Consider the following 13,020-nt stretch of genomic DNA (forward strand, 5'->3'; position numbering starts at 1 on the left):
CAAAGTGGTTATTTCTATATATTAAGCCAAAACCTTACATGTCTCATTGTATCCTAGCACAATATGTGAACCCTATGACTGTTAGTATTGGCCCTGAACCTATGAAGATTACACAGATCCTTCTCCCATTCATACAATGCCGATTATTATTTATATATTTCTCAATTCCAGTCAAATCTATTTGGTTGTGCAGTATTTATCTAGCCAGAATAATAATAATAATAAATTATACATACTGTTCTTTCTCCCTCTCTCTCTCCTTCTCACATACACACAATCTCCAATTAACTACATGTTTCTTACAGTGGTGTGAATATAAATGCTGCTAGGCTAGCATGATTAACTGGCACCAACACAAACACAATTTCCCTTTGCTTCATCAGTTTTTAGTTAAAGAGAACTTGGAAAAAGGCTACAGGAGCATTTTGCAGATCCATTGGTGCAGTGAGAGAAAAAATGGACCTCCAATCCCTAGGCAGAAAAGCTGTGAACAAAATACTCTGCTCTTTGCTTTATGAGTAGCTAATAAAAAATTAGCACAATTGTCCCAGGTGTGAATGACGACCAAAACCAAAATTATGTATTGTTCAAGTGCAGAATGCCATCTATAGCACCGCAAAATTAAAATTATGCAATTCCTATTAATAATGACGTAGTACAAAATAATTTTTTAATTGTGGTTTGTGACCAAGGATAACTTCACAGGACCCACCACCACCAATATATGCTAATGATTAAGCATGCAATAAGCATTTCTATTTAACACTTTATTAGTTTGCTTCATTATATTTAAAATTATTTAAACTATTTAAATATAATGAAGATGTACTTAGCCCTAAAATATCAATATGTGAATTTTCAAAGATGAAGTAGATATCTACAAGAGATTCAAAGAATTCAGCCCACAATTTAGAAATCCTGCTTTTAACTCCTGCAAATGACCTCACTCTAAATACTACAAATGAGAGAACAGTTCATGGCAACAGCTGTACAATGAAACAGAAGTTTCATGATAGTCATTATGAAAATAATTAATAGAGAGCATAGGTAACTATTAAGAATGTTTTATAAGGAAGGACTATATTAGAAAATATAAAATTTAGTGGCAGAAAGTTTGCTAACAAAGTTTCAGTGATTTTGATCTCTCCACATTACCACTCAGAACTCTGGAATACTCAATTCTATTTCCTCCTTTTATACACAATCATCATTTTCAATTAATTTTTGAAAAAAAGCAGTATTACTGTTAAATAATTTGGATTTATCACACAATTGGTGCTTATATTACTATTTAAAATAATACTAAATACAGAATGTAACTTCTAATATTTCATTCTGCTAATATCCGTTTTTGAACTATTTTGTTATTTTGTATATTTGCTTAGAGAAGATCTTTTTCCCTAGGAGTTTCTAAATATTAGTGCTTTGCCCTCACTGATGTCAACAAAGTTTCTTAATTTAACCACAAGTTAATATACAACTATATAGCATTCCCTCTTCTTCCTAAACAAATTTCTCTAATGTGCTCTATAGCAAATACTGTATTCAATTAGTTGATTTAAAATCTTATGCCAAATATTATGATTAACAAGGAAAAACTAGATAGTTTCATTTGATATAAGCCAACAGCCATTTGGTCAACAGGACTTCTCATTTTACTTATAGTGCTTAATCTTGAGGGTTTCTCAATAGTTAAAATACATCTGGTGTTCAGGATGAATCGATTCCATTGCATGTTGTCATTCCACTGGTATATGTTACTCAGATACAATTAAGAATCAATTCTTTTATCCTAGGCTTGCTATCTTTAACTAGTCTCAAATGTGCCAATTCAGCTATAGAGCCTATTTGCATATTCATTTGAAAATATAGTGTTTTGTATAAGAGTGCATAATTGCTACCCCTATCATACACTTTTTTTTGAATATTATTACGGTATTTCAGAATGAATACTTTCAGAGCAATGACACAAATATGATTCATTATGGTACTGTTTTGAAGCAAAATTCTGCATATCTATTTAAACAAAACTGTATTTAAAATCTTCAGTCATGTAAATTGTTTAGTTACCATCCTAAGTACAAAAGTAAATATTTTTTACTTTTGTAATAATTACTACGGTAATTTACAGCAAATTATTTTTAAGAGACTAGAAGAAACACACAGATACTGATCCAATCAAGTACGATGGCCAGAAAATGACTGTCTGTAGATAGCAAGATGCATTGGGCACCCTTAGTTTCACCAGAATGATGGATTATTTTATAATCTTCTGTACCTATGTATAAGATCACTGACATCTGTATGCCACTAACTGTAAAAGATTCTTGTGTACTTTCCCTTCCCATTTACAATTGGGCAACATTAATGAAAATGCACAGCACTTGTATATTAAATTGTTAAGATTATACATCAAACTACATCTGCCTGTCATTTTCCATTCCAACCAGTGATCTACAAAGGTGATGAAAAGTAAATATACTTTTCGCTGATATACCAGATGCATGAGAATCCCCAGAGAATCAATGTGCTAACATCATCACCAAAGACTAAAACCGAAGCAAGCCTTTAAATTTGGTCGTTTACTTACAACTAAAGTAAGCCATAAAAATAAAATAACACAACTTTATGGCTTTTAAAAGTTCTTTTGTATCCAGTGCATACAAAAACAAGTGAGGAAAATCATTCCTGATTATACTTTTTAAGAAAAGAAACAGATGCTTCTTTCTGACTAAACTGTCTACCAAGTGTTAGACAGTGAACTGACCTGCCTGCAGGGCAATCGCATCAGCTGTAAGCTGCATCAATCATTTCTTTTAGCCATTCCTTATTAGCTAATGCAGAATTTAAGGTAGCTTTTTACAATTAAAAAAACATTTTGGCATTTTAAAATACATATACAATGTTTCTAAAAACCTAATAGAAGAAAGATCAAGACAATCAATCCAGTGAGATTAAAATGAGGCATTACTTTTCTTCATGAGCATTCGAATATAATCCAACTATAAAAGCTGTGACTTTTCCTTGGGCAGCCCTTGTTGACTAAGTGTTAAAAAAGGCATTTGCCATTCTAACAGCATAAAACTAACGCCTTAAAGTGTTATCTACTCAGGCCTTTTAGCAAATTTGTTAACACTTTTAGGTATATTACTCCACCTTTCTCTTAGTGTGAACTGGTATCAATTATTTAGCCAGTTTTATTATGTTATTAGAATACCTGCTGATTTATCATGAATCAAAGTGTCATTTTAGAGCACTGCCCTTTACATCACCATACATTTCTTTAAATGTAAATGATGGAAAATAAATAAAGCCACAGCTACAAAAAGAACCACAGACCTAGAAATCACTTAAAACTCCTACTGAATAATCTTCCTCATTTAACCGTGCTACATTTAAAAAAAAAAGTTTTTAAATGTGGAAAAAGTGGTCTACGTCTTAAAAATGTCATTATAAAGGATACCACTGTAACAAAATTATTAGATAGCTAGATCCAATATTATTTCCATCCATTCTTTTTAGGTAAAACCCCTTTAAAATATAAACACAACAAAACAGACATAAGCAAATGTACAACTATCCAACACTGTCATGTTTATTCTTACCCAATAAAATAAAAATAGGAACCTTTTAATACTTAATTTTGTGAGTATTAAACAACTAGTGTGAAAAACAAGATGCATGTAAACTACTTCTACTGCCTCTGCCTCAATGACTAGCTGAGACAACCTGTTATAGGAGGTGTTAATTGGCAATAGGAGTGCAAGTCAGAAGCATGTTCCCCATCGTCCTAACCCAGCAAGGCTAGGTCATTAAAGTGGAAATGAATTCTTTCATGCTGACTTAACTCTTGGAGTACAGATTTTCAGCTGTTACACCTACAGACAATTGAGAGTGTGTGCTACTTCAGATGGCACAAAAAGAGGCATTTTCCTCTTAAAAATAATTGTATTATGTATACGGTTTATTATGCACTATATACCAGAAGTAATCTGTGAATGATCTAATGGTTAAGGCACACATGACTAAATGGAGACGTACAAGTAATCAAGGGTACAAGTATTCTGAAATGCACAACAGTCTGCAGACTTACAATAGAAGTCTGGGACAAACGATTTTCTTTAACAAAGGAAATGGAAACATGTTACTGCAATTCTGCCTAATTGTATCAGAAGTTGCAAATATCTTTCTCAAGATATTAGGCACAATTGACAATAAGATTTAGGAATGGAAAAGCAGAGAAACAGAATGAAGTAAATAACTAAGTAACTTTATATTTTTACTAATAATTGGACCACCTAAGAATAATTTTAGTAACATGAATATATGGAGTAGAACACATCTAAACACCACCATTTTGACAGCTTTTGTGTGAAGTTGTAAGCCAAATAAGAGGCTTAGACTTCTGCTCCACTGTAAGGTTCATCAAGCAATGTTCAACCAGTTATATAACCTTTTCCATGACTCTTGATCTGTAGAGCTGGATTGTATACACTGGTCCTTCTCCTTTAGTTTCATGCATACCTGGATTCACTCTCTGGGTGTTGCCTTACTGTAAGCAGGTGACAATTGAATCAGAGGTCTCAGAGTATAAATTTGAAAGAAAGCAGAATTTCTGCACAACTGGAGACAGGACTTACAGGATCCCTAGGTGCACAATAGACTCTATACATCTTAAAGGAACATGCATAGAACTCCCATTCAGGCTTGTTCAGATCAACAAGTAAAGATTTGGGACTGAAGTCTGTGTATACTGGTGATATGGCGTGCATGGCCAGTAAGTGAAACTCATCTATTACATACTTTTAAACCTCGTGAGCTTTAGGTTAAACATCACAGAAGGTTAAGGAAGGCAAACACTGAGCGACTGACAGATCTGCCCTGAAATCAGAGTGATCTTTTCAATTAGGCCATTGTTGCAATTTCTTTAGCTATTGAAAGATTTTGGATAAAGTAGAAATATTTTTGTTTTATAATTCACTTTCACAATCCCAAGTTGAGCATTGATTCTATTTTAACTGGTATACAGGTAGTCCTCAACTTATGGTCACTTAGCAACTGCTTAAGGTTATGACAGACCTCCAAAAAAGTTATATAGGATTCAAAATTCTGACATCCACCTTCCTCACCTGACCACATTTTGGTTGTTCGGCAATTGGCCCTCATTTATGGCTATTCACTGTGTCCTGCAATCACATGGCTGCAATTTACTTTTTTTTTTTTTGCCAGAAACCAGTGTTTACTTTATTTTTCTGGCAAAAAAGTGCTCCATAGTGAACTGTGGACTTCCTTATTGACTGTTGTGTTTACTTAATGACCTTGTTTTATGATTCACTCCATTTCCACTTCCAGATTCTCATGTTGAGCAGTGATTCTATTTTTAACCGGTGTACAGGTAGTCCTTGACTTATAATCAATCACTTAGCAACCCCTTAACATTACAACAGGCTTCAGACTCAAATTTTTGACAAACCCCATCTCCCCGGTCATCTGGCTACATTTTCGGTATTCAGCAACCAGTGCTCAATGACGGCCATTTGCTGTGTCTTGCAATCACTGAAATTTACAATGATTTCACTGGAAACCAGTCTTTATTTTCAGTTTTCAGATGGAAAAAATGTTCCATAGCAAACAGGAGGCTTGCTTAATGACCTGTGTTTGCTTAATGACCATTCAAAAAAAAAAAAGGTCATAATACTGGGCACAGTCATGATAGGCTGCTTAATGACCATCACAAACTATGACCAAAATTGTAGACTCAAAGCTGCTCCACTTTATGAAAGGCATTATAAAAGTGAATTAACCCTTTATACTTCCATCTTAATCAGCAACAATCAACTCCAGTGCAGCCATAACAGATATCATAATTTGTTACAAACACCTGTTCTTTTTGCACAAAACATTTTTAATTGTGCCCATTACAAACTTGTTAGCAGTTTTTCATTGCAGGGACTACTACTGTTGCAAATTTCATCAGTTTGTCTCAGTCAGACAGCTATATAGTTACATATATTTAAAATTAGCATGGATTAAAAATCATTGTATCAACCTGTATGACATTTTGCACATATCACCTTCCCATCAACCTGCTTGCCAATTTTATTCTAGACTGCTAAAAAGTAAAGGCGATATAGACAGTTATGTTCCTTCCATATTAGAGTATAGAATAATAAAGATCATTTTTCTAATTTACATTTCTGTTCCTGGCAATGATCCAGAATATCTATGTCCAGTCCAATCCAGAATACACTGGACTACTTCTTGAACATTAAATTAGGCCCACAGATTATACTAGTTAATATCTGCACTCTACTAAGTAACAAACCATAAAAGAGTCTACTTTATGAAATGTAGTGAGAAACTGTGTAGTTGATTAAATAAGGTTATAGCAGTCCGTAAGTACATGTGAAAGAAATTAGGATGGAAGAAGCCAAAACAATACAGGAACAAAGTATCTTTTTTTATAGTAAGGTAAGATTTCCTTCTTAGGTACAGTAGAAATTATTTTCCATCCATGAGATTATCAGAACATTAAAAACAGAACAGTTACAGACATTTACAATGCTTTAAAGAGTATCAAGAGAAAGGATGTGGAATATTGATTATATCTGTGTTTTGGATTTTATGACTTAAAATAATCTAAATAATAATAATAATCTATATAAATTATTTGAGAGAAAATGCATGACCGAGAGAGCAGCAGTCAAAGAGGGAAGAGTCAATGTTTAAAAAGTGGAAATGCAAACAGGTTGACATGGTGACTCTTCTCTGAGCAAAGCCATATTGAAAGCTATATTTTTTGGAAAGAAAAAAAGGCTGCAAGTAGTTGTCTATGCCTCATTGTTGGATCATTTCAATATTTATACAGATTTCTATTATTTTTATTTCATGGGGGAAACTTTAAAGACATTTAAACTCAGTTATATTACTGAAGAATTTAAATATAATAGTAAAACACTTTAGGATAGGGATTCAGTCCATATTTGTCAAGCAAAAGGCATTCTTTCCTATCTTCAAAGGTGGATTTGTAGTTTGTAGGATAGCCCAATATGCTTAGCCCAATACATAGGAAAAAATGTGTAAGCTAGAAGCAAGTTTTCTTCTTTTTTCCTTTTTGGGAGCAAGACTGGGCTTCTACTCACAGCTTCACGTTTTCAAAATTTACTTAAAGAACAGAACAGGAAAGGGCAGTCTGAGCATAATAAGACCAATATAAAAAGTCCCCTCATCTTGCATTTATATCTTTTTTCAAGAAACTATTTAGGAAAAGATGTGGACCAATATTCTTTAATATGTTTTTATTCTATCTTTTAAATCTGACTGATCATATTTATAAAAGGTTACAGCTTTAGAAATGTCACTACAGTTAAATAAAAATACAAAATTTATCTGTAGGCAGATAAATGGCAAAGTAAAAGATATTACAGTAATTCCTAATACATCAGACTATTGAAATATCAAACTTCATAAAGCTTTCAAAGGAGAGACCTAAGGCAGTATTTGAAAGCAACCTTACTATATTGATCTTGAAATATTAAAAGGAACAGTCCTTACATTTAGTCCTTTTAAAAGGCATCACTATTACATAATCCAAAATGAAATTAGATTACAGGGTTAAGATCTACATATATTAGACCAGTTGTAGATTCAACAAGATTTTTAGATCAGTGGCAGGTCTTTTAAGTGCTACAGGTTTTATCAATTCTACAGCATCAAGCAGTGCAGCACTTGAAACCTTTCAAAGTGACAGTTTTCAAGTGCCATGTACAATGCCCTAATCTGGAAGTGTCCCAACCAACCCATCTGATCAACAATTTCACAGATGGAAGCACTTGATGGCTAATTGGCAAGCCGATTATTCAAACAAAATAGCTATTTGCAATTCTTGCTTCTTTATTTCCAGTAGAAGTGCTAACACGGCTAAGAGACAGGTCACCCCTCCTCCATGCTCATTTTTAAAATAAAAGATCTACCTTTCTAGCTATTCCCCCTGGGTACCATTTAAAGCACTGAACTGAAGTTGCACTAAGCAAATATGACAAGATATAGTGTTCTGTATAGAAGGACAGACTTTTTAGCGTTTCGGTTACTCTTTTTGAGGGCTGTATACAGTGTTACTCTGGGTTATTTACCCACCCACGTCATCATGTCACCAGCTGTCAGTGCTATTGTGCACTCGAAATGACATTTTAAAATTCAGAAGAGGAAATGCAGTAAGAACACTTAATTTAAATTTACCAAATAACATGGGTAAATTCTGAACCATTGCTGAGAACATTGCAATTGTATAGCTATGTCCTATCTCTTACATGCTTTGTGTACATTATGGATACCAGCAAATGTAAGAACAAGAGAATGGTTCTAATGATGCTCATTATAAAGGTTATGAACACGCATGGATATCTACATCTGCTATTTGGGAAGTGAGAATTATTTGCTCTTCTGCATGTTTGTTGCAAAAAAAATAGTGCAGAATACTGTGTATGTACAGTATTACAACTTTAACTTAAAAAAAATACAATCCATGAAAACATTCTTGAAAATTCACCCATACCCTACCTTCCTTAATATACACACTTTGGTGTCAGAAAAAGTGCAATCAACTAGTTTAAAAGACTGTTAACCCTTTTCTCCAAAAGGTAATAGTCACATTCAAATGTACTGTGGAATCCAAAATCAATGTTCTGGGAACTCAGCTGAAAGCAAACTATGAATTCAACAAACCATAGTTTATCATAGGCATGTATCTTTTCTTCTTGGGCACAGAAAAGAGAGATATGGGGGTACCCACTTCTAAAGCTTGAATGCAGAGTACTTCAACTGATAATCAGAAATATGTAGTGTGTCATAGCCAGGAACAGCAAAACTATATCCATATTTAGTCTAAATCCAAAAGGTATCACAAAAATATCCAGGTGGTCTCAAAAACATGTAACAGGTCAGATTTTGACTTTTATATGCTTCATTGAAACAGAAGGTAGAGCAGAAAATGGTACTAATTAATATGTTTAGACCTTTCGTCAATCTTCTATACTGGTGCAGATTCTTTTAGTTTACACAATTGTAGGTATACTATTTTGTTTCTTTGCAACAATAGGAATTCTTTGCTTAAGAATTTAAACTGCTTTCAAAAACCGAGGAAATTTCAAAAGTAGTTTGGGTCTAATTCTAAAGGTGTATGCTGGATGTTGGAATTGTTTATCTAGACTTTTGTCATAATTATGCGATATTATACACAGTATGCAATATTTTAGATAAGGTGCTTTTAAATTTAGAAATATATTTTAAAAATTCAAATCAAGTCAGTCATGGGCATACAAATCTCATTCTCATCTTTAAATTGGACATGCATTCAATCATTATGTATAATCATGGCAAAATATATAGTTTATAACCAACCAACCTATATTCTACTTAAAAGAGAGTAATCTTAACACATCACACAAATAAAAGTTTATCCCACATAATGTGCATTACTTTTCATTAAGAAAAGTTTCAAATATTATAAATATTATCACCAGTATTTACTGTATTCTAAATTGTATGGGAAAACAGGGAACAATACATACAATGCTCATGTTAAAATGCTCTGGGAGATAAAGCCATTAACACATTTTACCTTCAAAAGTAAAGAAAGTATTTGAATGAGAATTTGTTATAATAGAAAACAATTCAAATGTAACCAATCAGGCATATCTTTTTAACCCAAAGAAATCTTTTTAAAACATAGAAAGACTATGTATCATTGATAGTTCTGTGAGGTCCCATCATATAAGGATAGCTGGCATGCATAATGACTGCAACTTTCAAATTGCTGAAATCCTACCAATTACAGCAGTCACATGTCTAAATCTAATCTTGAGATAAAAAGTAAAAAGTTCAGCTCAATTCTTGATGATTGCATCCATCCTTGGCGGGATTGCATCAATGGTTTTCCTAGGCTTCTGTTTTTGTTTTTCTGTTTTTTTTTTTCAAAATCCCAGTTGAACCAAGAGCCTGGGATTCTGGTCCACTATAGAAATGCTAACCAGACCAACTCTGCTCACCTTCCAAGTTTATCTACTAAGGTACAAAAATCCTCAGAGAAATCTAGTTATACCAGAAATTAACAATCCTGTCCAGTCCTGTAAGTGATGATGGAGTCCAAATCCAAGCATGGATTATAAGCAGGTAAAAGAGACTCAAAATCTATTTTCACATATAAATTGCAATTTATTATTACAATATTCATGATATGGACTCTTACAACAGTGGCATTTGTTCTAGCATCTATCTCCACTTACAGAAAAATGGTATCATTTTTCCCAATTTCTCCTTCCTCTTGGGGCTCTCCGAACTACATGCCACCACCACTTCCCTGTTGAATCCTCTGATTGTCCAGAATAGCTTTTAGAAGGCAGGGGGATACAGAAACAATTAGTGAAAGTCGTCTTATTTTGCTGATAGGGCATTAACAAGCAGAGATGCATCAGAATTTCATGATTTTCCAAAAGTCTTCTATTCAGCTTTTAGTCTAAAAAATACCTTCAACACCTCTGTAGCAGGATTTTTCTCCCATGTTATCAAAGACTTGTTTCTACCGTTGTTCAATTGCATTTCAGACTTCCATACATTAATAATATTCTACATGTAAGAAAATACTGCAGATTGCACCCCTAAGGTGTTTATGCTCATGGAAAGACTTGATTTTAGTGGAAGCCTCAACTAACTGAAACTGGAAGAAACCATTTCTCCTATTGTCTGTAAACCTCCAAATCTGTCGTCAAATATTTGAGAACCTCCAGACCAGCATGAAACAGAGTATGGAGGAAAACACTCAGCAAAATTCTTTACTTTTGTTTGAAAAGATTTAATGCTTTGCAGTTTGGAATGGCAGTACAGTTCCCATTCAATCAGAGGCTCCAGGCAACCAGTATTCAGTCTTCCATGTTTAGATGCAAGTTGCCTCTAGATTTCTGCCTTCCTGGACAAATTGAACTAGCTTCACACCTCGGACAATCCATCTTATAAAAAGGTGTCAGTCATAATGAGACTGATTACTTTAATTATGTTGTCATTACTTAACCAAAGGAGGCTGAAAGCTACCAATTTCCTTGCTTATTTTAAAAATATGTTGACTTATTTATCACAAACCCGCACTATCAAAATAGATCCGCGCAAAAGACAAAAAACCACAAGGTTGAGGCTTTTTCCCTAGTATTTGTCATGTATGATTGCAGAGTCTACTTATTATTTGTGTTACCTTGTTCTTACAAGAAAGCTATCAGTACATGATGCAACAAGATCTTATGCAGAGTGGTGTGCTGATTAGGACTGAACTGGAAGTGACTGGCCCAAGGATACACATCTGGCTTTCATGCCTAAGCGACGACTTGGGTTTCCTCACTCCTAGTCTAGCACCTTAACCATTACACCATGCTGCATTGCAAGAACAAAGTAACAGTTAATATATTAAATTCAGCATGTGTCTCTTTTCCTAATTTTCTAACTAAGAAAAACTTTAATAATTATGAATCTCTTATTGTGTTAAAGAATGAGGCTCAGGAGAAGTGTTCCAATTGTATAGTGTTAAAAAATGTATTTTTAAACAGTATTCACTGAGAAGCACCTGGAAGAAAGTGCAAAATGCAAATACTTGCTATAAAATTTAAAAAGAAAAGCTCTGCTTTGGGTAATACACTATACTCTTGATTAGTTGTACAATCACCTAAACTAAATACCTAAACTAATAGCGCAGTCTTAAAAATTCTATGAAATATTCAATTTCAGGGAGAAAAATAATGTCTGTATCCTAAGATACCTTGTATTAAAGCAGAAAGTCTATAATTGAAAATAGGGAGAAATATAAATGCAGCTCACAGTATGAAGTCAAAAGGAATAGTTTTACATCTAGCTCCTTAGCCATTGGGTAGCCAAAAGAATACCTTCATCTGTAAAGTTTGCTCATGCATTAAGATATTCAGAAGTCCATTGATAGTTCTGAGTATTAGAAATATATTATGCATTTGCAAAACAGCAAGCCTTCTCTGTGGTGGCACTTTAAATTTGGAATGTCTTCACAACAGAGAGATAATTTGCTTTCCTTTCAGCATCTTGTCTGAACAATCCGTTTTGCTGAGGCATTTTACATTTACATTAAAAAATACACCAAAGTATTCATTAGGGCACTTGTTGGTTGAAGAGTTCTGATGATCTTTCTTACAATTTTATTACTGCTGTAGATCGTATTTTAAAATAATATGCAAACTATAAATGATTTATCAATTTAAAAATGACAGTAAGTAATCTGTATAGCACTAATAAAGTCAACACTGCTATTTGATAAAATTGTTCTCATTTACCTGTTTTGAAACCAGTGGGTAGCAGTTGTATAAACATCCACAGGCATCTTTTCAACTGAAATGTATTTGAATATAAGTAGCTCAGGTTGGTAGTTGAGCTGAGCTCCAAGCTTGGCAATTTGGTTGCCAATGTTTCGTCACCATTCAAGGAGACATCATCAGTCTCCTTGAATGTGCTTGTCTGTCAAGAGCACTGGTCTTTAAATATCTTTTTATGTTATGCAAATTAGCGTGGATGTTGTTTGTTCGGCTACTTCTGAGTTATGGACTGACTTTGGACTGTTTGATTGGCTGGCTGTTGTTACTGAGGCATGGTCTTTGGTTTTAAGTACCGTCTGTGTGATGTAAATTAGTGTTGTTTGTTTGGATACTGCTGAGTCATGGTCTGGTTTCGGTCTATTTGAATGGCTGGTTGTTGTTACTGAGATGTGGTCCGACTTCTTGTGAGCCATGTCGGACCACATCTTAGTAACAACAACCAGAGCAACAACAAACCAAAGATCATGCCTCAGTAACAACAGCCAGCCAATCAAACAGTCCGAAATCAGACCAAAAGAAAATCCACGCTAATTTGCATTATATAAGGTATTTAAAGACCAGTGCTCTGACGGATGAGTACAATTTGAAGCGCACTGATGATATCTCCTCAAATGGTGAGAAAACATTGGCAACCAAATTG

General features: G+C 33.9%; 1 protein-coding gene across 2 annotated transcripts in view; it reads right to left on the minus strand.

Moving 5' to 3' along the window:
* The window catches only part of PSMD14 (proteasome 26S subunit, non-ATPase 14), a 63,793-nt gene that overhangs the window by 39,397 nt on the left and 11,376 nt on the right, over window positions 1-13,020 (minus strand). The window lies entirely within an intron of this gene.

The sequence above is a fragment of the Pituophis catenifer genome, unplaced genomic scaffold (assembly GCF_029215685.1).
Source record: "Pituophis catenifer annectens isolate HBS135680 unplaced genomic scaffold, rPitCat1.0.hap2 SCAF_1, whole genome shotgun sequence".
Taxonomy (NCBI): Eukaryota; Metazoa; Chordata; class Lepidosauria; order Squamata; family Colubridae; genus Pituophis; species Pituophis catenifer.